This window comes from Elephas maximus, chromosome 3 (genome assembly GCF_024166365.1).
Source record: "Elephas maximus indicus isolate mEleMax1 chromosome 3, mEleMax1 primary haplotype, whole genome shotgun sequence".
Lineage (NCBI taxonomy): Eukaryota > Metazoa > Chordata > Mammalia > Proboscidea > Elephantidae > Elephas > Elephas maximus.
In genome coordinates, this window is record NC_064821.1 from 162,099,489 (window position 1) to 162,123,581 (window position 24,093).

The window sequence follows — 24,093 nt, forward strand, 5'->3', positions numbered from 1 at the left end:
ATTAAATATTCCATTTAATGTTATGTGAAATGTTTATGAATTTTCTAAAAAAAAAAATTTAAATATATGTGATAAAAATATTAGTTATATTTATGCAATTGTAGGTTAAATATATATTTTGGGGGATCAAAGTGAAAGCTATCATTATTATTTATAGAAAGTTCTCTCTTCTGGGTCTAAGAGGTTCCCAGCATAGGGACCCCTGGTCCAAAGGACGCACTCTGCTCCAGGCTCTTTCTTCTCAATGGTAGTGAGGTCCCCTTACAGGTTAAATATTTTTAAGAATAGTTATTTCATGTGGAGAATGCCATTCTCCTAGAAGTCCTGATGCTGGAATTTTCGGACACAATCTGACTATTGATCAAGCATGTACCATCTCAAGACATGCTGTTAAGTGGCTTATAGTCAATGATTACTGATGCAACTTATGTATCTTGCCTTAAAATTTGAACACATATTTTTATTTTAATTTAGTCAATGTCCATTGTAGAGTATCCTTCTTTTATTCCACACACACTTGTTTCTTGTGGCTCCGTGGCTTAAAGTAGGAAGTTTTTACATGAAAAGCAGAGTCGTATGGTGCTCAACCTGTCGGAATCAAAGAAGCAAATAGACATAATACTTCAAAGGGAGGGTGTACAGTCATGGCCTTTGATTTCTTAATAAAAAAAATGGAGAACTGTTGTGGATGGAACAATGGTTTTTGGAGCAGCCTAATCAGCATTATCACAAAACTATCACAAACTTGTTTCATAGTGGCAAACATTGCTTCTTATCCTGGTTTTCTTTATTTGTGAAGTTACCACACCCTCGCTGGCCACCTGGAGGTAGCTGACAAATTTCCAACACGCAGAATCAGTCCTTATGGGATGTGGAGCCCTGTGGACAGAACAGAGTACACCCCAGCAACTCAGCGTCCCCTCCTCACAGAACAGACAGGGACAGTCTTCCAACAAGGGGATCCTCCCAGAAGGTCCTGTTATTCAAGTCAGTAACCCAGGCTGCTCCCCTTTGACTGCACATGATGGAGGTAACCTAACCTCAAGACCTGGAACCTGGCTGTAAGGCCCTTTGTCATATGGATGCGTGGGCTCCTGTTGGGGTGCCAGTGCAACCCGGTATCCCCTGTACTTTCTAGAGGTGACACAGGAGGTCTGCTTCCAGACTAGATAGAGTGCTGGGCACTACTCCAGCAGGAAGAAAACACTCCCCAAAGTGTTTGGGGGAGCCCACAGGGCTAGCCCAGATAGTTTGGGGCCTGTGGAGGATAAAATATTCCCATTTCCTCAAAGGATAATGCAAGTCCTTTAGGTCACTTGGCTTTATGAAGAAAGATGGCAAGCAGTTACGTTCATTTGATTTTTGCTTTGTTTTCTAAACAGGAATAAAAGAGGCTTAATAAAGCATAAGCGATTCACTAAAAAAACCCCAAAGAGAGAACCCATGACATTATGCTCATGGCTGTAGGGAAGCAGAGACAGCACTGGATTTGCAGACAGAAGATATGGGCTGTGTGATCTTGGGCAAGTCACTGAACCTCTCTGACCTTCAGTATCTCCACGGTGGACTTTGTATCCTCTTCAGCAGTGACAGTGAAGAGCATAAGATGCACTGTTTGCTCCAGAGGAAAGGAAATGAACTCCACAACCAATTGCCCAAAACATTTCCTTCATGCCATCACTTTAGCATTTTTCACATTGTTTTGTAATTTTCTGCTTACTCCTGAAGGAGAGCGCCTTAAGGGCAGGGATTAGAACTTTCCATTGTTGTGTCCCCAGGACCCACCATGTTGTGGTGCTCAATGAATGTGTATTGAATGAATGAATAAATGATGAAATTAATAAATCTGAGAAGCATGATTCAGACTTAGGCATCATTTTTTTAGATAGATATAAATATGGATCACAGCATAAGGGAACTCATGTTTTCAAGCTTTTGGGCATAGCTAGAAGTATGAAATACTTGAGAGACAGTCAGAGGTAGCACCAAGTATTTAACACTCTTTCATTCCTGATCCTGTGGCACGACAAGCTTTGGCCCTGATGAGGTTGAGTCTCCCTGAACACTTCCCCAAGACTCACTTCACTGAGTCTTCAGAGATACTCCAGATGAACACTGAAGTGCCAGTAGCTGAGATCCCAGAGCTGGCTAGGACCTTAGGGATCCCCACCTCTCCATTCCCAGTCTATCAGATGAGGAAACTGAGGCCCAGGAAGAAGTAACTTGCCCCAAGCCCTCCCGGCAACTTGGACCACAAGCCAAAGCTATATAGGTCAGGGCCGCTAACAATGCACCCAAAACTCTTTCTTCCATCCCAGTCATGTTTCTCAGATTGCAGTGAGCCAGGATACTAGAAGCCCTGGATAGCTGTGAATCACCAGTTTGGCTCAAAAAACCAGATTATACAAATCATCCAGTAGACTGCAAACTTCACGTTAATTCAATAAACCCTTATTTGATCATTTTACTAAATTTTTAAGGTAAAATAAGAGAGCTCACAAAAAGTTTACTTTTTGGAGCAGGCTACATCAGACTAGGCCCCCTGATGTCCCCCCACCCCCCAGGTTTGTGTTCACTCTTCTCTTGGGGGCAGGGCTCTGGGCGGGGCTGTCCTCAGCCTGCAGGTATCTTGGCCCATCATCTCTCCATCCTGGGGGTTTCCTGCTCTGCTCTCCAGACACTCAAACTTGAAGAGCCACTCTTCTCCTTCCCTTGGTTGTCCTTTCTGTCCTGCCTCTCCTTCTCTTCTATGGCATAATGTCCACAGGAGTACAGCTGTGACGGAGAAGGCCATGACCCTATGGCCTGGGTACCAGGTCAGCCCTTACAGTTCCCTCCTGCCTGGCAGCTGCCCAGATTCTGGCATGAAGGTCCCCCTCCACCCCTGTTGGCATATGACCCCCAAGAGATTACGGCCCAGAGCTGAGAGGCAGCTGGGCACCCCGTCCATCAATGTGGTCCAAGCAAAGACAGTTTCCTAGGGAAGGCTGGGAAACAAACAGAACCAAACAAGCCCTCTCTCCAGACAGAGCAGAAAATAGAACATGCCAGGAGAGGAACCGGACACAGGGGCAGGGTGGAACAAGAGGAAGTATCTAGAGACAGCTCTTCTCGGGCTAATTGCTTTGAGTCTACTCATGGTTCAATGTCGGAACTGTAGCAGAGCTGGGAGGGCCTCAGAAACCAGCTAGTCTACCGCCTTAGTTCACAGATGGGGAAACCAAGGCCCAGAAAGGGGAGGAGACTTGCCCAAAGCTGCACAGATGGTTAGAGACACGGCAGGACTAGAACCCACTGGGCTCAAGCTCTAATGTGCATGTTCAGGTCAGCTGGCCAGGTGTCTGGGGACCATGGTCTTCACCTCCCTATATGGCCCCTACTGCTCACCTCTGCTGTCTGCCACTGAGGGAAAAGCAGCATTCCAGATGGCATTCCAGAAGTTTAAACTCAGCTGGTCCTGATCCAATAATGTGTCAGAGCCTAGGGTTTAACTGCTGTGGGGAGATTTCAACACGCAATTCTGTTTAAGTGGGATCTACTGAATCCTCACCATTGGCTCAGGACTCTGGCTTGGGAAGGACATAGATAAGGGTCTGAGTAGCCCCTAACTGTTCCAGGAGCATGCTCTCCAGTCAGGGAGGCCCGGGATACAGCTCAGAACACACTCGCAGCATTACGTGATGAAGCACCCTAGAGCATGGCAGCAACACAGTGCTGACGGAGAACAGAGGAAGGCAGGCACTTTCTAAAACACAGTGCTTTGCTCTGGAAACTGATTTAAAGCCCTTACCCCTAGCTCAGGAGCCCTGGTGGTGCAATGGTTAAGCACTTGGCTGCTAACCAAAAGGCTGGCAGCTTGAATTCACCCAGCCACTGAGCCAGTAAATGACCTGTCGATCTGCTCCCATAAAGATCACAGTTTAAAAAAAAAAAAAAAAAACCATTGGGGCAGTTCTACTGTGTCACATGAGGTCACTATGAGTCAAAAGTTGACTCAACTGTACCCAGTGATCACCCCTGGCTCAATATTAAAACAGCTACCCATCCCTGCTCCTGGGATTTGATAGAAATGAGATCAAAAGAAAAAAAGTAAAAACTCTTGGGTTTTAGTTCCAGCTACACGATTCATGAGCTGTGTGAACTAGGGCCAGTCGTTTCACCTCTCTGGGCCCTACTTTCCTCATTTGTTAAGTGAATGAATGATCTGGATGACTCCTCATCCTTCCAGTCCCTAGACAGTCTGATTCATATAAACTCAAGGCAGAACTGCCCCGTGTTAGCCCACCCTAGGACTTCCTCCTCGATAGCTTGGCCCAAGAAGAAGCATGGTTTCTCTCTGCAGTGCCAATCACAGAGTTTTTACCCACAGGAGTTATCCCTCCTTGATTTGGAGCTGAAGAATGACCCCACTTAACAGAGCAGGAGAACCATTCTGCAAGGAAAAGCTCCTTTCTTTTTACTCTCTCTCATCTCTTCACCTAGGCCATTACTCCCAGGGAGCACTCAGCTCTTGGTGGCAGAAAGCTAATCAAAATTAAACCAACTTTGTTGTTGTTAGGTGCCACCGAGTTGATTCTGACACATACCAATCCTATATGACACAGTAGAACTGCCCCACAGAATTTCCCGTACTGTAAAGAAAACAAAAATCCTCACAACTGGACCAACAAGCAACATGATGAATGGAGAAAATATTGAAGTTGTCAAGGATTTCATTTTACTCAGATCCACAGTCAACACCCATAAGAAGCAGCAGTCAAGAAATCAAATGATGTATTGCATTGGGCAAATCTGCTGCCAAAGACCTCTTCAAAATGTTCAAAAGCAAAGATGTCACTTGGATGACTAAGGTGTGTCTGATCCAAGCCATGGTATTTTCAATCACCTCATATGCATGTGAAAGTTGGACAATGAGTAAAGAAGATTGAAGAAGAATTGATGCCTTTGAATTATGGTGTTGGCAAAGAATATTGAATATACCATGGACTGCCAGAAGAATGAACAAATCTGTTTTGAAAGAGGTACAGCCGGAGCACTCCTTGAAGTGAGGATGGCAAGACTTCATCTCACGTACTTCAGACATGTTATCAAGAGGGACCGGTCCCTGGAGAAGGACATCATGCTTGGTAAAGCAGAGGGTCAGCAAAAGAGAGGAAGACCTTCTGCGAGATGGACTGTCACAGTGGCTTTAAGAATAGCAACAATTGTGAGGATGGCACAGGACTGGACAGTGTTTCATTTTGTTGTACATAGGTTCACTATGAGTCAGAAGTGACTCGATGGTACCTGTGATGGTTACGGTTGTGTGTCATCTTGGCTGGGCCTTGATTCTCAGCGGTTTGGCAGTTAGGATATAGTTTGACATGTATGTAATGATATAATCACCTCCCTAATGGGATCTGATATAATGTAATCATCTCCATGATGAGATCTGCTATAAGCAATCAATCAGTTAAAAGGGAGTTTCCTTGGGGATGTGGACTGCATCAAATATAGGTGGACTTTCTGGCAAAGCCCACTGGCTATTGCTCACTCTGGATCCTGCAGCTGGCTCCTGTTCATCTGACCTCCAGTTCTTGGTACTTGAGCTAGCAGCTTACCTGCCGATCTTGGGATTCCTCAGCCTCTGCAGCCTATGAGCCAGAGGCCTGCTGTCTGACCTGCTGATCTTGGATCTACCAGCCTCTACAGCTACGTGAGTCAGGAGAAGCCTCCAGCTTTCCTATGGGCTTGGGGCTTTCCAGATTCTACCACTGAGTGAGTCATTTTCTTGATATAACTCTCTCCCTCTATAAATATATATATATGTTTCACTGGTTTTGCTTCTCTAGAGAACCCAGCCTAAGACAGCACCTAACAACTACAAGAATCTTTACAGAAGCAGATTGCCAAGTCTTTTGCCCCATGGAGCGGCTGGTGGATTCAAACCACCAACCTTTTGGTTGGCAGCTGCGTGCTTAATCATTGCGCCACCAGGGCTCCCTAAACCAACTTTATCTGTGAAGTTAAAAATGTTTCTACTTTTTATTGCTTTTCAAAGGCCTCAGCAAAGAAACTGCTTAGTTTTTTAACACTGAGAAAGTTCTAAATCTAATTCTGCATGGCATTTCCCCCTTCATTCTTATCACTGACAACTCTTATGTGGTACCCAAGGTACAAGCCTGTATTTTAACCTTGCAGATATGTTCTTGGGTTTTAAAAAGGAGGGTAGCTTCACTGTACTCACATGTGTTTCCCACTGGCCCTGGCCAGGCCCCCTTGTACAGGGCACAGCCTGTGTTACTGTATATGGCATCCCTGGTTCTCAGAGCAGCCTGTGTTATGCATCTTTAAACAAAAGTCTCACTTCTCCTTTCTTATGGCTTCTTAGCCCCGGTTAACTGAAACAGGAATTTTTAAGTTTTATTCTTTATATAAAATCCCATGGTTTATTTGGGGTATATGATCATAACCAATGGCCTTTCAAGGCTGTTAACCCTGACCACCCAGCATCTGAAGCAAGAGAAGACAGAGTCTTTGCAAAGCATGGCACCACGTTCACATACAAAAGCATCTCATTCTGGAATGCTTGGACTTACCTAGATCTGAGCCCCCTTTCCCATCTTTCCCTCTGCCCAGATGCTGGGTACCATGTACCAGTTAGCTTTTGCTACAAAATTGCTGGGCAACAAACAACTACAAAAGCTCAATGACATACAACAATAAGCTCTACTGCTCATGTGTTTGGGGTCATCCAGAGGGCTTTGCCAATTTGAGTTGAGCTTGTTACATGTCTGAGGGTCAGCTGGCTGTTGGCTGATCAAGATCAGCTTCAGGTGAGGAAAAGAGGGTGATTCGGCCCTGCTTCATATATCTCTCAACCTTCAGCAGGCTAGCCTGGGCATGTTTTCATGTCTGTGGTGGAGACACAAGAGAGAGCCCTGGAAGTGTGCAAGGCCTCTTGAGACCTAGGCTTAAAGCTGACACATTGTCACTCTACCCAATTCCGTAGGCCAAAGCAAGCTCTATGGAGTGGGGAAATGGTGTGTGTTTATGGGAGGAACTTCAAAGTTACATAGCAAAGGGCTTGGATTCAGGGAGGGGTAAAGAACTGGGGCCATTAATGCAATCAAGACCACACCCTCAACTTCTCCAGTGACCTTGTCCCATCATGAGTAGTCCCTCTCCCCCATAACTTCAACTGCTCCCTTTCTGCTTGATCAGACCCCAGCCCAAATTATGCTTAAATCTTAAGAAAAACAAAAATCTTAAGAAAAACAAAAACAGTGTCTTCATTCTCCTTAGTATTTTTCAACCTATATATCCCTCCCTCCATTCTTCTGTGAATTTACCTTAAGAAAAATATAAAATATAGAAGAAGCTCTCTACAGATAGATGATCAATATGGTGTTGTTCACAGCAGTGAAAGCTAGAGGCAATATAAAGTTCAAAAAAAGGGAGGAATTTGGCAAACTGCCACAAAGGGCAGATGTTCTTTCAATGCCCATTATATATGTTATTTATGAAGACTATCCTTGGTGGCGTAGTGGTTAAGTGCCACAGCTGCTAACCAGGGTTAGCAGTTCGAATCTGCCAGGTGCTCCTTGGAAACTCTATGGGGGCAGGTCTACTCTGTCCTATAGCGTCGCTATGAGTCGGAATGACTCGACGGCACTGGGTTTGGTTTGGGTTTTTTTGGTATCCAATAATATAAAAAAGTCACATGCAATAGTTAGCTGAAAAAATCAGATACAGGGTTTCTGCAAGAGCCAGAACTCTGACGAGGCTGCCTTGTTTGTCCTTGTCTGGCAGGTTTTCCACCTTTGAAATAGCACAAACTTACCACTTTTCCATCACTCCCTTGAGGGGAAAATATTTAAGTTTTTCTTCTCTGACAGTTTTCCACCTTACACAGGTTCTGGCTTTTGCAGGTTTTACAGTATAAGCCACACATGTGAGCCTATTAAAAAAAAAAAGAAAATTTTGTTAGCAAAAAAGCCACAACATGTAAAACTGGTGAAATCTGAATAAAGTCTGTAGCTTTGTACCAATGTCTTGGTTTTGATATTATACCATAGTTATGCAAGATGTTACCATTGGGGAAACAGAGTGAAGGGTGCGTGGAGCCTCTCTGTTCTATTTTTATAACTGTCTGTGAATTTATAATTATTTCAAAATGAAGTTTTTTCAAAATCCCAAAACCTACGCCAAAAAAAAAAAAAGCCTGAAACAAATTTTAAGCGTCTATATTTAGGTGATGGAGATATAGATCATTTTCTTTTTTATTCTGAAGTTTTCAATTTTTTCTAAAGTCAACATGCACTGTTGTTACACTCTTTGCCGTTGAGTCAATTCTCACTCATAGCGGCCCTATAGGACAGAGTAGGGTTTCCAAGGAGTGGCTGGTAGATTTGAACTGGTGATATTTATGAGCTGCCAAGCTCTTAACAATGGCACCACCAGGCCTCCACTGTTGTTATGTTGTTGTTAGATGCCATCCAGTTGGTTCTGACTCATAACGACCCTATATACAACACTGCCCAGTCCTGCACCATTCTCACAATCGTTATGCTTGAGCCCGTTGTTGCAACCACTGTGTTAATCCATCTTCTTCAGGGTCTTCCTCTTTTTCCTTGACCCTCTACTTTACCAAGCATGATGTCCTTAACCAGGGACTGATCCCTCCTGATAACATGTCCAAAGCATGGGAGATGAAATCTCACCATCCTCGCTTCTTAGGAGCATTCTCACTGTACTTCCTCCAAGACATATTTGTTCGTTCTTTTGGCGGTCCATGGTGTATTCAATATTCTTCTCCAACACCATAATTCAAAGACATCGATTCTTCTTCCATCTTCCTTATTCATTGTCCAGCTTTCTCATGCATGGGAGGCAGTTGAAAACACCATGTCTTAGGTCAGGTGTATCTAAGTCCTCAAGGTGACATCTTTGCTTTTTAATACTTTAAAGATAATTTTTGCAGTAGATTTGCCCAATGCAATGTGTCATTTCATTTCCTGGCTACTGCTTCCATGGGTGTTGATTGTGGATCCAAGTAAAATGAAATCCTTGACTACCTCAATCTTTTCTTCCTTTATCTTGTTGTTGCTTATTGGTCCAGTTGTGAAGATTTTTGTTTTCTTTATTTTGAGGTGTAATCCATACTGAAGGCTGTAGTCTTTGATTTTCATCCTTAAGTGCTTCAAGTCTTCTTCACTTTCAGCAAGCAAGGTTGTATCATCTGCATAATGCAGGTGGTTAATGAGTCTTCCTCCAATCCCATCGCCCCATTCTTGTTCATATAGTTCAGCTTCTCCGACTATGTGCTCAGCATACAGATTGAACAGGTATGGTGAAATGATACAACCCTGATGCATATCTTTCCTGACTTTAAACCATGCAGCATCTCCTTGCTCTGTTGGAACAACTGCCTCTTGATCTATATACAGGTTCCTCATGAGCACAATTAAGTGTTCTGGAATTCCCATTCTTCGCAATGTTATCCATAATTTGTTATGATCCACACAGTCAAATGCCTTTGCAGAGTCAATACAACACAGGTAAACATCTTTCTGGTATTCTCAGCTTTCAGCCAGGATCCATCTGACATCAGCAATGATATCCCTGGTTCCATGTCCTCTTCTGAATCCAACTTGAATTTCTGGCTATTTCCTGTCAATGTACTGCTGCAGCCACTTTTGAATGATCTTCAGCAAAATTTTACTTGCGTGTAATATTGATATTGTTTGATAATTCCCACATTCAGTTGGGTCATCTTTTTTTGCAATAGGCATAAATATGGGTCTCTTCCAGTTGGTTGGCCTGGTAGGTGTCTTCCAAATTTCTTGACATAGACAAATGAGCACTTCCAGCACTACATCCATTTTGATGAAACATCTCAATTGGTATTCCATCGATTCCTGGAGCCTTGTTTTTTGCCAATGTCTTCAGTGAAGCATGGAGCTCTCTCTCCAGTCCCACGGGTTTCTGATCATATGCTACCTCCTGAAATGATTGAGTGTCAACCAATTCTTTTTGGTATAGTGACTGTGTGTATTCCTTCCATCTTCTTTTGATGGTTTCTACGTTGTTTAATATTTTGGCCATAGAATCCTTCACTATTGCAACTCGAGTCTTGAATTTTTTCTTCCGTTCTTTCAGCTTCAGAATAGTTGAACGTGTTCTTCCTTTTTGGTTTTCTATCTCCCGGCCTTTGCAAATGTCATTATAATACTTTACTTTGTCTCCTTGAGCTGCCCTTTGAAATCTTCTGTTCAGTTCTTTTGCTTCATCATTTCTTCCTTTTGCCTTAGGTGCTTGACGTTCAAGAGGAAGTTTCAGAGTCACTTTTGACATCCATTTTTGTCTTTTCTTTCTTTCCTGTCTTTTTAATGACCTCTTGCTTTCTTCATGTATGATGCCCTTGATGTCATTCCACAACTCTTCTTGTCTTCAGTCATTAGTGTTCAAGGCGTCAAATCTATTCTTGAGATGGTCTTTAAATTCAGGCGGAATATACTCAAGGTTGTACTTCAGTTCTTGTGGACTTGTTCTAATTTTCTGCAGCTTCAACTTGAACTTTCACATGAGCAATTGGAGGTCTGTTCCACAGTCAGGCCCTGGCCCTGTTCTGACCGATGATATTGAGCTTCTCCATTGTCTGTTTCCACAGTTGCAGTCGATTTGATTCCTGTGTGTTCCATCCGGTGAGGTTCACAGTGAGGTATAGTCACCGTTTATGTTGGTGAAAAAAGGTACTTGCGATGAAGAAGATGTTGGTCTTGCAAAATTCTATCGTGCAGGCTCTGGCACCGTTTCTATCACCAAGGTCATGTTTTTCAACTACTGATCCATCTTTGTTTTCAACTTTTGCATTCCAATCACCAGTAATTATTAATAAATCCTGATTGCATGTTCAATTAATATCAGACTGGAGTTGGTAAAAATCTTCAATTTCTTCATCTTTGGCCTCATTGGTTGGTACATAAATTGGAATAATAGTTGCATTAACTACTTCCTTGTAATCATATGGATATTACCTTATCAGTGACAGAGTTGTACTTCAGGATAGATCTTGAAATGTTCTTTTTGACAATGAATGCAATGCCATTCCTCTTCAGGTTGTCATTCCCAGCATAGTAGAACATATGATTGTTAAATTCAAAATGTCCAATGTCAGTCCATCTCAGCTCACTAATGCCTAGGATACCAATGTTTATGTATTCCATTTCATTTTTGACGATTTCCAATTTTCCTAGATCCTTACTTCATCCATTCTATGTTCCAGTTATTAATGGATGTTTACAGCTGTTTCTTCTCATTTTGAGTTGTGCCATATTAGCAAATGTAGGCCCCAAAACATTGACTCCACCCATGTCATTAAGGCCAGCTCTACTTTGATGAGGCAGCTCTTCCCCAGTCATATTTTGAGTGCCTTCCAACCTAAGGGGCTCATCTTCCAGTACTATATTAGACAATGTTCTGCTGCTATTCATAAGGTTTTCACCGGCTAATTCTTTTCAGAAGTAGACCACTGGGTCCTTTTTCCTAGTCTGTCTCAGTCTGGAAACCCAGCTGAAACTTGTCCACCATGGGTGACCCTGCTGGTATTTTAATACCAATGGCATAGCTTCCAGCATCACGGCAACACCGAAGCCCCCAAGGTACCACAAACTGACAGACGCCTGGCTGTTGTTATAAAGCAGTGAAAATACCCACTGTATTTTTAAGAAAGAAATCCTAGATTCCCTCAGCCAGCTCTGCGCTCCTCTCCCAGACAAACTGTGGTTCTCTTGGCCTCCGACCTTGGTTATTTACAGCCTGTGTCTTCACCACCTGCTGGCCAGATAATACATACCCTGAGGTGCTCTATCTCCTTCATCTTTGTGCATCTTCTCTATTCCCGTTCAAGTGCTCAGCCTGGGGCTTCATATAAAACTGGCTCATTTCTACAACAGATCATATTATGCCAAGAAGTCTGCAGGATAGTGGGGGCTCAAACCCAGTGTGTCAAGGTGCATGGAAAAGCACTTACCTTCACAGAACTCACAGTCTATAGACAGAGAGCCATGTATGGAATACAACACAGTAAAGCTACAGAAAGCAGTGAGAGCACAGAGAAGGAGGAGCTAGCTGTGTTGAGGTTGTGAGGGAGGCTCCCCAGAGGAGGGAACTCTTGGGGTGGACAACTCAGAAGAGAGTTTCCCAGACAAAAGGATGACCTTGGACAAAGACAAGGAGAAATGGAAGAGCACAGTGGAGAACCAGGCATATTTTAAACCCATCATTTTCATCCTGGGGATATTTTAAACAGAATTTTTAAAGCCAGAACTACATTAACATTAATGAGTTTTTGTTTAAAAAAAAAAAAAAAATTTCCAGCATGAATTCTGTTGAGCCTTCAGTTTTTTATACAAAGCAGATAGTTTCCTAATTTTTCCATTTGTATCTTTATGTTGCCAGAATTATTTTTACTGCCATCTATCCTTTTTTTTTTTTCTTTTGTGTTAAACAACAAAGGTTTCATTCATCAATCTGTTTGCTATGTCCACACCAAATTTTGCTGATTAAACTTTTGCCACTGTGAGAATGTGTGTCATTATTTCTACTAACTTCAATTTTCCTGGGTCAAATTCTGCATAAATTAATTTGGCCTAGAATATTTTGTTAACTTTTTTGGTGGGAAAGCAATTTTTCCAACTATATTTTGGCCATTGTCAGTTTTACTTTGTTTTGATTATTTCTACAAGCCATATTTGTTATGAATTTGGTAAACTACTGAGCATTTATTTTTGTTTCTTAGATTATCCATGGGAAAACTGAGAGGTTTTGTGAGACACAGTGAGACAGATGAACAGAGGGAGAAAACACACAAAAGGTGAGACTGAGAGAGACAGAGAAAGGGTACATTACTTCTGGAAAACTATCTGCCAAACACAAACACACAGAAGGGTCCCACTGAACTCAAAGATCAGAGCACAAAGTGAGGGGGGCCACCTCAGGATTAAAATGGTGAGACAAAATGGGTAAGGTCAAAGAGGTAGGGTCCAAACATCCTGCTTTAAGCTTGGCATATAAAGGAAATGGTAAGATGTTCATTGTTGAGGAATCTGAATTGCATAAGGGAAGTAGGTAAAGAGTGTGAGAGGCTTTGTTACTAAACTAGGAATTTGGGCTTTATACCGAGATAAATAAGAGTCAATAATACTTACAAGTGGCTTAAAAACTCAAATAGTATAGAGGGACTTTTTTAAAAAAAGGCAATTTAATTTAGCCCTATCACTCACCACATTCAGTCTTAATTCCAAAGTAAAGGCAATTAAAAAAAATTATTTATTTTGTTGCTGAGAATATGCACAGCAAAACATACATCACCAGGTCAACAAATTCTACATGATCAACAGTTTCAACATGAACAATTCAATAACACTGATTACATTCTCTGAGTTGTGTAACCATTCTCACCCTCCTTTTCTGAGTTGTTCCTCCCCCATTAACATAAACTCACTGCCCCTAAGGTTCCTATCTAATCTTTAGAGTTGCTGTTGTCACTTTGATCCCATATAGATAGTTCTTAAAACAGCATAATGCGCAAGGCAGACTTTTTTTTACTAGTTAAGCTGAATTGTTGTTTGGTTTTGAGAAGACTACAGGTGATATTTTTTATTTAAGTTTTAAAGATTATTCCAGGTTAATAGTTTCAAGGGTTCATCCAGCTCCTTTGGCTCCAGAAAATCTGGAGTCCATGAGAATTTTATATTACATTCTGCATTTGATCAGGATTCTTCTATAGAATCCTTGATCAAAATGTTCAGTAATGTTAACCAGGCACCATCCAGTTCTTCTGGTCTCCTGGCAAAGGAGGCAGTTGTTCATGGAGGCAATTACTTTTAACAGTTTTTGTATATGTATCTTCTACAGATACAGCAGAGATACACTTTAGGAGTAGGGAACATGGTGTAGGATAAGAGGGTGCCCTAGGACTGAGTTCAAAACTGAAACAGACCCTCCCTAACAAAGAACAAATCTGTCTTAGAAGAAGTATAGCCAGAATGCCCCTTAGAAGCAAGGATGGCGAGATTACATCTCACATACTTTGGACATGTTATCAGGAGGGATCAGTCCTTGGAAAAGGACATCATGCTTGATAAAGTAGAGGGTCAGTGAAAAAGAGGAAAACCCTCAACAAGAGGGATTGACACAGTGGCTGCCACAATGGTCTCAAGCATAACAATGATAATGAGGATGGTGCAGGACTGGGCAGTGTTTCATTCTGTTGTACATAAGGCCACTATGAGTCAGAACCAACTCAACAGCACCTAACAACAACAATGATAACAACAAAGAATAAAACCAAGTCTGACAGGAGCAAAAGGATATGCTAGCAATGTAACTGCAGAAGAAAATTCAACAGCATTTAATGGAAAAAAACAAAATCAGGCCCCCTACAAAGCGTCATTAACAAAGTCTAGCACACAATCAAAAACTACTAGACATGTAAAGAAAGTAAAAAATGCCACCCATAATTAAGAGAAAAAGTAGTTAATAGTTCTTGTCTTGGGCTGAATTCTCTAGAACAGCAAAACCAGTAAAGCATATAAATATATATAGAGAGAGATTTATATCAAGGAAATAGCTCACGAGGTTGTAAAGACCGGAACATCCCAGGTCCGTGGGTTAGGATAGAGGTATCTCCTGATTCACGTAGCTGTAGGGGCTGATGAATCCAAAATCGGCAGGTCAGAGAGCACAGCTTTTGCTCACAGACTTCGAAGATCGATGAATCCCAAGATCCACAGGCAAGACCTCAGGTAAGCTGCTAGCTCAAGTCCCAAGAACTGGAGGTCACATGAACAGAAGCCAGCTGCAGGATCCAGAGCAAGCAAAAGCCCATGAGCCCTGACAGAACGTCCGCTTATATTTGACGCGGGCCATACACCCAAGGAAACTCTCTTTCAACTGATTGGCTACTCACAGGTGATCACATTAGATCAAATCTCATCATGGAAGTGATCACAACATCATACAACTGCCAAACCACTGAGAATCACGGCCCAGCCAAGTTGGCACACAACCTTAACCATCACAGTTCCCAGTGGAAATTTTTAAACAAAGGAAAAGGACTGATTGTATATTGCAGAAGGGCCACTCAGGTAGATGTGGAAGAAGGTTAGACCTAGGAAGAAACAGTGAGTTTTGTTAGCTTAATCTCCTAATGGCTCTACAGGAAAGTGATAAAGCTCTGCATTAAGGTCCTAGAGATGTGTGAGCTTTGTGATTACACTAAGATCACATTATGTCGTATCTGAAAGAAAGAAAAAAAAATCTTAAATAATATTCCATCTACCCCCTCATTACCTATAAGGGAACTGGGGCTCAGAAAGGGTAGATAAGTGACTTTCTGAAGGTCCCACAGCCATTTAGAAGCTGAACCGGGATTAGAACTCTAGCCTCATTAACTTTCCTACCATCACATGGCCTCCTCATGACTACCTTGTGCTAAAACAGAGACTCTGAGATGACTAAGTATGTGCATTCTTGCAGGGGGAAGTCCCCAGCCACAGCTTCTGAGACAACACAAAAGCATCACTTCTTTCTTTTCCCACATAGAATAAGGAGGTTCCCCATAAGCTCCCGGAGAGAAACAAGAGAGCGACAAAAAAGTAGTCATCACAAACCAGACACTTGATGCCCACTGACGTAAGTGGTTGAGATTTGAGGCTTCCAACACGGTGTTTCTAAAAACATGTGTGCTTGGAAAACACGTTTGTAATTTGTTTCGTTGCTGCCCAGAAGCTGATGAGGCCACAACTGTGGCTTTGATCCGTGGTACTGCTTTTTTTTTTCACTGCCCAGTTAATATCATCCAGAGGAAAAAGAAAATGCTTTCTGTGACCTCAGTTTGCACTTGCAAATGACATTTTTAGCAACACTCAGCAGCAAGAGAAGGGCTGCAGTAGATGGGTCAGTGGAACTGCCCCGGGAACAAAGGCAAGATATCAACAGTGGCTCTTTGGGTCAATTCCCTTTTGAATGAAGGTCCCCACCCATCCCTGGGCTGCTCTAGTCTAGCCTTTTCTGGAAGTACTTCCCAAGTAGTTGACATGTCTGACAATGTCACCTTCTGCAGAATTAAGTTCCTTCCTACTCACTAGAGCTAATCAAGTCTGGGCTGCACATCTGGGGGTCAGTCCAAGTAGATTTGGCTAAGGCCTGCTGTAGGCTGGGACTTGGTGCTGATACTCAGTGTGGATGTGCTAAAAGGACCAGAGAAACTCTCAGGGGAGGTTGGCTATGACCTCTAAGACTTCTCCCTGCTCTATAATTGGTTGAATTCTCCTACAGGTTACAGGGGCAAAGAGACTAACCTTTACAAAGCACCTCCTATGTGCCAGGTAGGTAGCATGGGCTTTATGTACATCATCTCATTTAACCCTAACCACAACTCTGTGAGGCAGGTATCCTCATATCCACTATTTTGTGACTAATCAGGAAGACGAGGCTCCAGTGATTATGTCTGTGCCCAAGGCCACACAACTTGTCACTCATGCCCAGGTCCCTTTGACTTCAAAGGCTACACTCCTCCTGCCACATCCCACTGCCTCTAGAAGTACAAAGGGGAGACGCCCACCAGGGCAGCTTTCAGATCCCTGAGAATTTGCAACTGAGTGGATTCATGACATACAGCTGATGTCATGGAGGAAGTCTGGGCAGGCAAACAAAAATATGTTAATGAGAGTTAGCAGCTAACCCTTGTACACTACTGAGACCCATGTTGTGGCACAGATGTGCAAATCTTTACAAACCAACGGTCGCACAAGATCAGAAACTGGCACAAAAAGCTAGGGTGTATGCATGTGGTTGTGTGTTTGTAAGCGAGTGTGTGTGTGTATACTCATACATGAACACACACATAAGCATGTGTGGGGGTTCCTTACACACACAAAGGTGTGAGTTTGCAGGAACAGATCCATGTAAGCATGTTTTCAACAGGTACAAATTTTATTTATTTCATTTTTCAAAGCAAAACAAAAAACCCTCCCACTTTTATTTATAAGAAAGGTCTTTATGTTGTGATTTGCAATACTAACTGTGTGTTTTTAAGACATTTATTTAACCATTTAAAAGTGCATAAGGTGGGAAATTCTGAGTTTTTAAGAACCAATTACAAGGAAACACCCATCATGACTTACTCAAGTAAGTAGCAGCTAAACTCTTGCTTGTCTCTGAAAATTCTTATCTAGAGATTGCATATGTTGGGGTGGGAGGGAAAACCAGACCTGCCCCCATGGACTTTGGGAGGCTCTGGGTACAGGCAAGAGAGAAAATCTCATACATTTCAAGCCAGAGACCTTCTACATTCTTTATGTGCTTCTTCTGGAACTGACAGAACTTAGCAGGGCCCAGTGGCAACCAGATTAAGTCCTCTGCCAGTGTGCACAGGTGTGAGAAGAGGAGCTTGTTGGCCCAATGGAAGTGCTGCAGCCCTGAATGGAACCCAGGAGGGCTGAGAACAGTGATGAGAAGACAGGCCACCTGTTAGGACTGGCAGCCTGGGGCAAGATTTCTGCAAAGGGCTGAGCAGGAGGGCCTCTGGCAAAGGATTCCTCTCCCAGCCCCTCAGACACCTGGCAAGCATGCTTCTGACACCTGTGGCAAGATTTCTCTGATTCACACTTCAGCGGAGAGAGGGGGCCTCAATTCTGTTCCAGCACCCAGCACACTGCTCAGCACACGATATCAGTTTCCCAGGGCTGCCATGAAAAAAATTACATGGCTTAAAACAACAGAAATTTTTTCTCTTCACAGCTCTGGAAGCTGGGAGTCCAAAATCAAGGTGTCAGCAGGGCCATGCTCTCTCCCAAGGCTCTGGGGGGAGATCCCTCCTGGCCTCTTCCAGCTTCTGGTAGCAAAAGCATTCCATGGATTGTAGATGCATCACTCCAGTCTCTGCCTTCATCATCACATGGCATCTTCCCTCTAGGACTGTGTCCGTGTATCTTCTCCTTTTGTTACAAGGACACCAGTCAGATCGGATTAGGAGTCACCCTACTCCAGTATGACCTCATGTTAACTGATAACATCTTCAAAGACCCTGTTTCCAAACAAGGTCAGGTTCACTACGCCAGGGGTTAGGACATCAACATATATTTTGGAGATACACAATTCAATCTACAGCACTTACAGTGGACACTCAACAAATAGCTGTTGAATGGAGGAAAGCATCCACTCCCTCCTGTTCTGCTCAACAAGTAAGATCTTCTGGGAGAACTCAGCAGGTAATCACCTTCCTCGTTTTTGCCTACTAAGACACCAAAGAAGTATGGAAACCATTGGACACTCAAGAGGAAAGGAGCTCTAGGTAGATTCAATTTAATTCAGCCAACACTTTTTGAGTGGCCACACCATGACACATGTAGGTTTAGGCACCCAGGAAATGTAATTGCGATGTAGAGTTTGGCAGTCCGTGGCACATCCATGGCAATCATCTATGATTGATCACACCTCTCTCCTGCAGGGGTGGCCTAAGAACTCTGTCCCAGAAAAGGCCTCTATGCAATTACTACAATGGACCAGAACTAGCACTCAGGATGAAACCGATTTGCTGTCCTGGTGCAAATTACCTGTGCATTGGTGGTCGTCTGTGCTAATTCAATAAATAAGGTACAAACAAAAAAGGTCCTGAAGCTCTGGAAAACTATACCAGGGGGTGAAACAATATCTGGAAGGACAAGGGGCCCCTTCCTACCTACCTCACTGACTTGGGCCACCTGTTGCGCTGGTGTTGAGAACACGTTGCTTTTTAGGAAACCAGGAAATGCCATGGAAGCACACTAAAAACTGAAGTCATAATCCAGGGTCAACCCCATGCTGTGATGAGGCTCCTTCAAGGCAAGTGTCTTGAAGTTATCTAGCTTTGCTATAACAGAAATACAAGTGGATGGCTTTAACAAAGAGAAGCTTATTCTCTCACAGTCTAGTAGGTTATAAGTCCAAATTCAGGGTGTCAGTACCAGGGGAAGGATTTCTCTCTCTGTCAGCTCTGGTGGAAGACTCCTGGTCATCAATCTTCCCCTGGTTGAGGAGCTTCTCGGGCACAGGAACCCCAGGTCCGAAGGATGCACTCTGCTCTCAGCACTGCTTTCTTGGTGGTATGAGGTCTCCATGTCTCTCAGCTCATTTCTCTCTTATATATCTTAAAAAAGATTGGCTTAAGACAATCTTGTAGACCTCATTAGTATAATTGCTGCTGATCCATCTTATTACATCATAGTGATAGGATTTATAACATACAGGGAGATCACATCAGAAGATAAAATGGTAGACAACCATACAATCATACTAGGGAATCATGACCTAGCCAAGTTGACAGATATTTTGGGGGAACACAAGTCAATGCATGAGAGCAAGCTGCCCTCCTATTCACGTCAGGACCCTGTATCCTACCTCCAACAGCCCTGTCATTCTAGACTCTGAGCTGGCACACCTCCCTATCCCTCGGTATCCCCATGGCACAGGAGCACGCTGTGCCCCACCCCCATCCTCACTTTAGAAATGGCCTCATTTCAGCGACCTGGTTGAGTGGCCTCTTGCCCTGCCTGAAAGCTGCTGGGTCCAAAATTGTTTGGAAACTCCATGCCAAGCTGCTCCAAGAACTTATTTTCAGCCATTCTACTCTGCAGTGAAGCTCAGCTGTCCCCAGAGAATATGTTCAACGCTCGGAAATCGAAGTCGCCACAGTCTCCTCAATTCCTGGAGTGTGTATTTCAGGGCTCAAGGGCAACGTGAACAGCTAGCAGCCCTGGGGACACCTGCGAAGATCATCCTCCTGGGGGATCTTGCGTGACCAGCAGAGAGCCAGGAATGCATCACGAGGAGGCAGATGCCACATTTTCTTCATCTGTGCTGTGCTGTCACCACTGCCCCAAATGCTCTTGATTATCTTTGTCATCATCCCCGAGCAAGCAGTAGGCACCTGCTCTGTGCAGGCCATGGGTTAGGCCTGGAGCACCAGCCTCTGTACAGGTAACAGTGAGTCTTGTTGGAGACACAAGCTGTTCATATAAAGTAACAAATAATCATCCAACGTTACCTGTGCTCAGAGCCAAATCAACGGTGTAGACACACGTAAGACTAAACTAGTTCCGGAAAGCATATTAAAAAAATAAAATCAGCATTTGGATCAAATATGAGTTTAACTTACGTACCTAGTGTTTCTCATATTTTCCTTAAAAAGCTAAAATTGAGCCTATCAGGCCCAAGGTGTGACAAATTATTAAGTTTTTCTTAACTTTTTTAAGAAAAAAAAAAAGCCATAAGCCAGTTTATGTTTTAAATATTGCGTTACAAATACTATCTTATAAGGCCATATAATATGAGTCAGCTGGTTTTCTAGAGAAGCAAAACCAGTGAAGCGTACACTACATAAACCAACAAAAAAACCAAACCCACTACTGTATATACATACATATATTTATAGATAGATAGGGTCACTATGAGTCAGAACTAACTCAACGGCACCTAACAACAATAATACTATATTACATTACAAATATACATTGTATTATATTACAAATGGCAAGTTTCAAAACATTTGTCTAAAAATAATATTCTATCTTTCAGACAGTGTGTTCTAAATTTCTTTGAATGATCAAAGAGGCTCAGCTCAGGGGTAGACTTGAGGAGACACATGGAAAGTTCAGGCAGTTTTCTGTGTCAGTTCACCAGCTCACATAAATGTCAGCTACCTCCCCGTCCTCCCAGTGTTGAGGGTGCTGGGCGACTAGAATTACTGAACAAGGTCAACAGTCCAGTCTGTCTGTCAGAGTGAAAATCAGATATTAATGTGGTCTAAAAAAATTCTATCTCCTCAAAAGGAATTGAATTGTCAGCAGTGCACACATTCTCCACAAGTAGTATTCCTAAAACTCTGTCACTTGATGTTTCTTTTACCATGTGGATTATGTTGTGACCCTGGGCCTTTGCACATACTGTTCCCTCCACCTTGCCCTGCTCTCACCTAGATATTTCCCAGTCGTACCTCTGGTCTCACCTTAAACTTTGCTACTTCAGGAACGTCTTCTCCAACCTCCGACTAAGTTGTGTGTCCCTGTTTTACCCTCTTATATGTCACTCATCATGTTGGTAACTGTAACATTATTCTTTCCCTCTGAAGTATAAACTCCACAAGGGCAAGAACGTGTCTGCCTGTTTCACCAAAGGTCAGTACAGTGCCTACCATACGGCAGGCATTCAAATAATACTCTGTCTTAGGCTGGGTTCTCTAGAGAAGCAAAACCAGTGAAGCATATATGTATGTATATATATAAACCAAAAAAAAAAAAAAAACCCAAACCCAGTGCCATCGCCGACTCATAGCGACCCTATAGGACAAAGTAGAACTGCCCCATAGAGTTTCCAAGGAGCACCTGGCAGATTCGAACTGCTGACCCTTTGGTTAGCAGCTGTAGCACATAACCACTACGCCACCAGGGTTTCCATATATATATATATATATATATATATATATATATATATATATATAAGGAAATGGTTCACATGGTTGTAGAGGCTGGACAGTCCCAAGTTTGAGGGTCAGGAGTCAGGTTAGAGGCTTCTCCTGACTCACGTAGCTGCAGCGGCTGATGAACCCACGATCAGCAGGTCAGATGGCAGGCCACTGGTTCATGGGCTGTAGAGGCTGATGAATCCCAAGATTGGCAGGTAAGATGGCAGGCTGCTGGCTCATGGGCTATGGAGGCTGATGAATCCCAAGATTAGGAGGTAAGAGGGCGGGCTGCTGGATGACAGGCTGCAAAGGCTGACAAATCCAAAATCGGCAGGTAGGACAGCAGGCTACTGCCTCACAGGCTGTTGAGGCTGACGAATCCCAAGATTAGCAGCCAATACCACAGGCCACTGGCCCAAGTCCCAACAACCAGAGGTCAGATGATGACGAGCTAGGTGCAGGATCCAGAGCAAGCAAGCAAGCTTTGCCAGAACACCCATATATATATATTGGGTGCAGGCCACACCCCCCAAAAAACTCTCCTTACAACTGATTGGCTGATCACAGCACATAACTGCCGAACTACGTCATTACATAACTGCCAAACCACTGAGACTCATGGCCCAGCCAAGTTGACATACAACCTTAACCATTACACGCTCTGAATGAATGAATGAATGAACAGTCGCTGACTACCAGGCATTCTTTTGATTTCAGGCATGAGGTTTTCAGTGGCCAAACACACTGGTGCTCTTCCCAAACACAGCCTTCCCACGCAGACACATTTTCTCTCCCAGAAGGACCACAGTCAAATGAAAATCTGCTCAAACAGGCAGCCCTGGCTGTTCTTCTAGAACAGAGATGAGCAATCTACGGTTCATAAAATAAAGGCTTATTGAGCCAATACATTCACATACTGTCTGTGGCTGCTTTTTGTTCCAACAGCAGAGTTGAATAGTTGTGACAGAGACCATCTGGTCCACAAAGCCTAAAATATTACTATCTGGCCCTTTACGGAAAGCTTACTGAGCCTTGTTTTAGAACTTCAAAGTAGTTTAGGATCAGAAGAGAATTCAGGAATAAAGAGACAGAGAGAAACAGGAACCAGGAGGGACAGGGGTCGTGAAACAGATTGCTGGGAGAGGGTGATGGCAAGAGCTGGGGAATGGGGGTGTGTCAGGAGAGGTGGTCTGAGGATGTGGAAGGAGCCTCTGAGACTCCCACGTGCTGAGAAGTGTGTGGTCTTTAGCACAAGGCACGCCTGGGATTGAATCCTGCCCTTGGCTTACTGGCTACATGGTCTCAGATCTCAGGCAATTTACTTCACCACCCTGTACTTTTGGTTTCCACATCTTTAAAGAGAGAATCATTATAGCACCAGGTTTTTGTGAGAATTAAATGAGATGTGAAATGATTCCCTGAGAGGTAATATCACACAGTCCTTGAGAGCTTGGACTCTAAAGATTTCAAGCTGAGTTCTCACAGATACAGGTTCAAATCCGGACTGTACCTCTTATTAACTCTAAAACCAGTTGCTGTCCAGTCGATTCTGACTCATGGCAACCCAGGTGTGTCAGAGTAGAACTGTGCTCCATCGAGTTTTCAATGGCTGATTTTTTTGGAAGTAGATCGCAAAGCCTTTCTTCTAAAATGCCTCTGGTAGCCTTGAACCTCCAACTTTTTGCTAGCAGCCAAGCGCTTCAACCATTTGTACCACCAAGGGACATCTTACTGACTCTGGGGTCCTGGAAACACTTAGCCCATGTGTGCCTCTCTTTCCTTATCTATGACATGAGAAGGGTAACAGTTCCTAGGTTTGGTATTGCTATAAGGACTAAATTAAAAAAAAAAAAGAAGAAGAAACTCAAAAACTAAAAAAAAAAGGTAAAGCATTTGGCATAGAACATGGCACCTAGAAGGTTCTCCTTGCTGTTATTATTAAATTGTACAGCACAGTCCCCAATCCATAGCAGATGCTCAATAACTGCAATTTTCCTTCCATCCTTCCTCCTCTACATGGTCAAGAAAATCAGAATAGAGTAACGGAAAGGACCTTGAAGTGGGAATTCACATTCCTGCCCTGCTACCAAATTGCCGTGTGACCCTGAGCACCTTATATAACCTGCCTGGGTTGCTATAACTTTGCTTCTAAAACGAAGGGGTTGTGCTATATTCAGTGTTTCCAAATGCTCCTGATGATGAGACTCTCTAGGGAACCTTGTAAAACAGAGCTTTCCCAGCCCCTCCTTTACAGGTTCTGGTTCAGGAGGCCAGGAATGGGCCCAGGATGGAAACTGTGTTTTAAACAAGTACCTTCTTCACATCAAGGCAATTTCAGAGGCCCTGGGTTAGCTAACCTCTAAGATCCTTTAGAAGGGACATTGGTGGTTCGTGGTAGAATTCTCACCTTCTGTGCAGGAGACCCAGGTTTGATTCCCAGCCAACGCACTTCGGGCACAGCCACTACCTGTCAGTGGAGGCTTGTGTGTTGCCATGACGCTGAGCAAGTTTCAGCGGAGCTTCCAGACTAAGACAGACTAGGAAGAAAGGCCTGATGGCCTATTTCTAAAAATCAGTCACTAAAAACCCTATGTATCACAATGGTC

General features: G+C 43.3%; 1 long non-coding RNA gene across 2 annotated transcripts; it reads right to left on the reverse strand.

Annotated features, from left to right (window-relative positions):
* Positions 1-439: 439 nt before the first annotated feature.
* Positions 440-14,853, reverse strand: LOC126073362 (uncharacterized). 2 transcript variants are annotated; one of them, XR_007516724.1, is made up of 3 exons: positions 14,620-14,853; positions 7,823-7,939; positions 440-588 (listed from the first exon to the last, which is right to left on the reverse strand). It is a non-coding gene; the product is annotated as an uncharacterized LOC126073362 (long non-coding RNA). The 2 variants fall into 2 exon arrangements; XR_007516725.1 differs by having other exon boundaries at positions 440-879.
* Between the last annotated feature and the right edge of the window lie 9,240 nt (positions 14,854-24,093).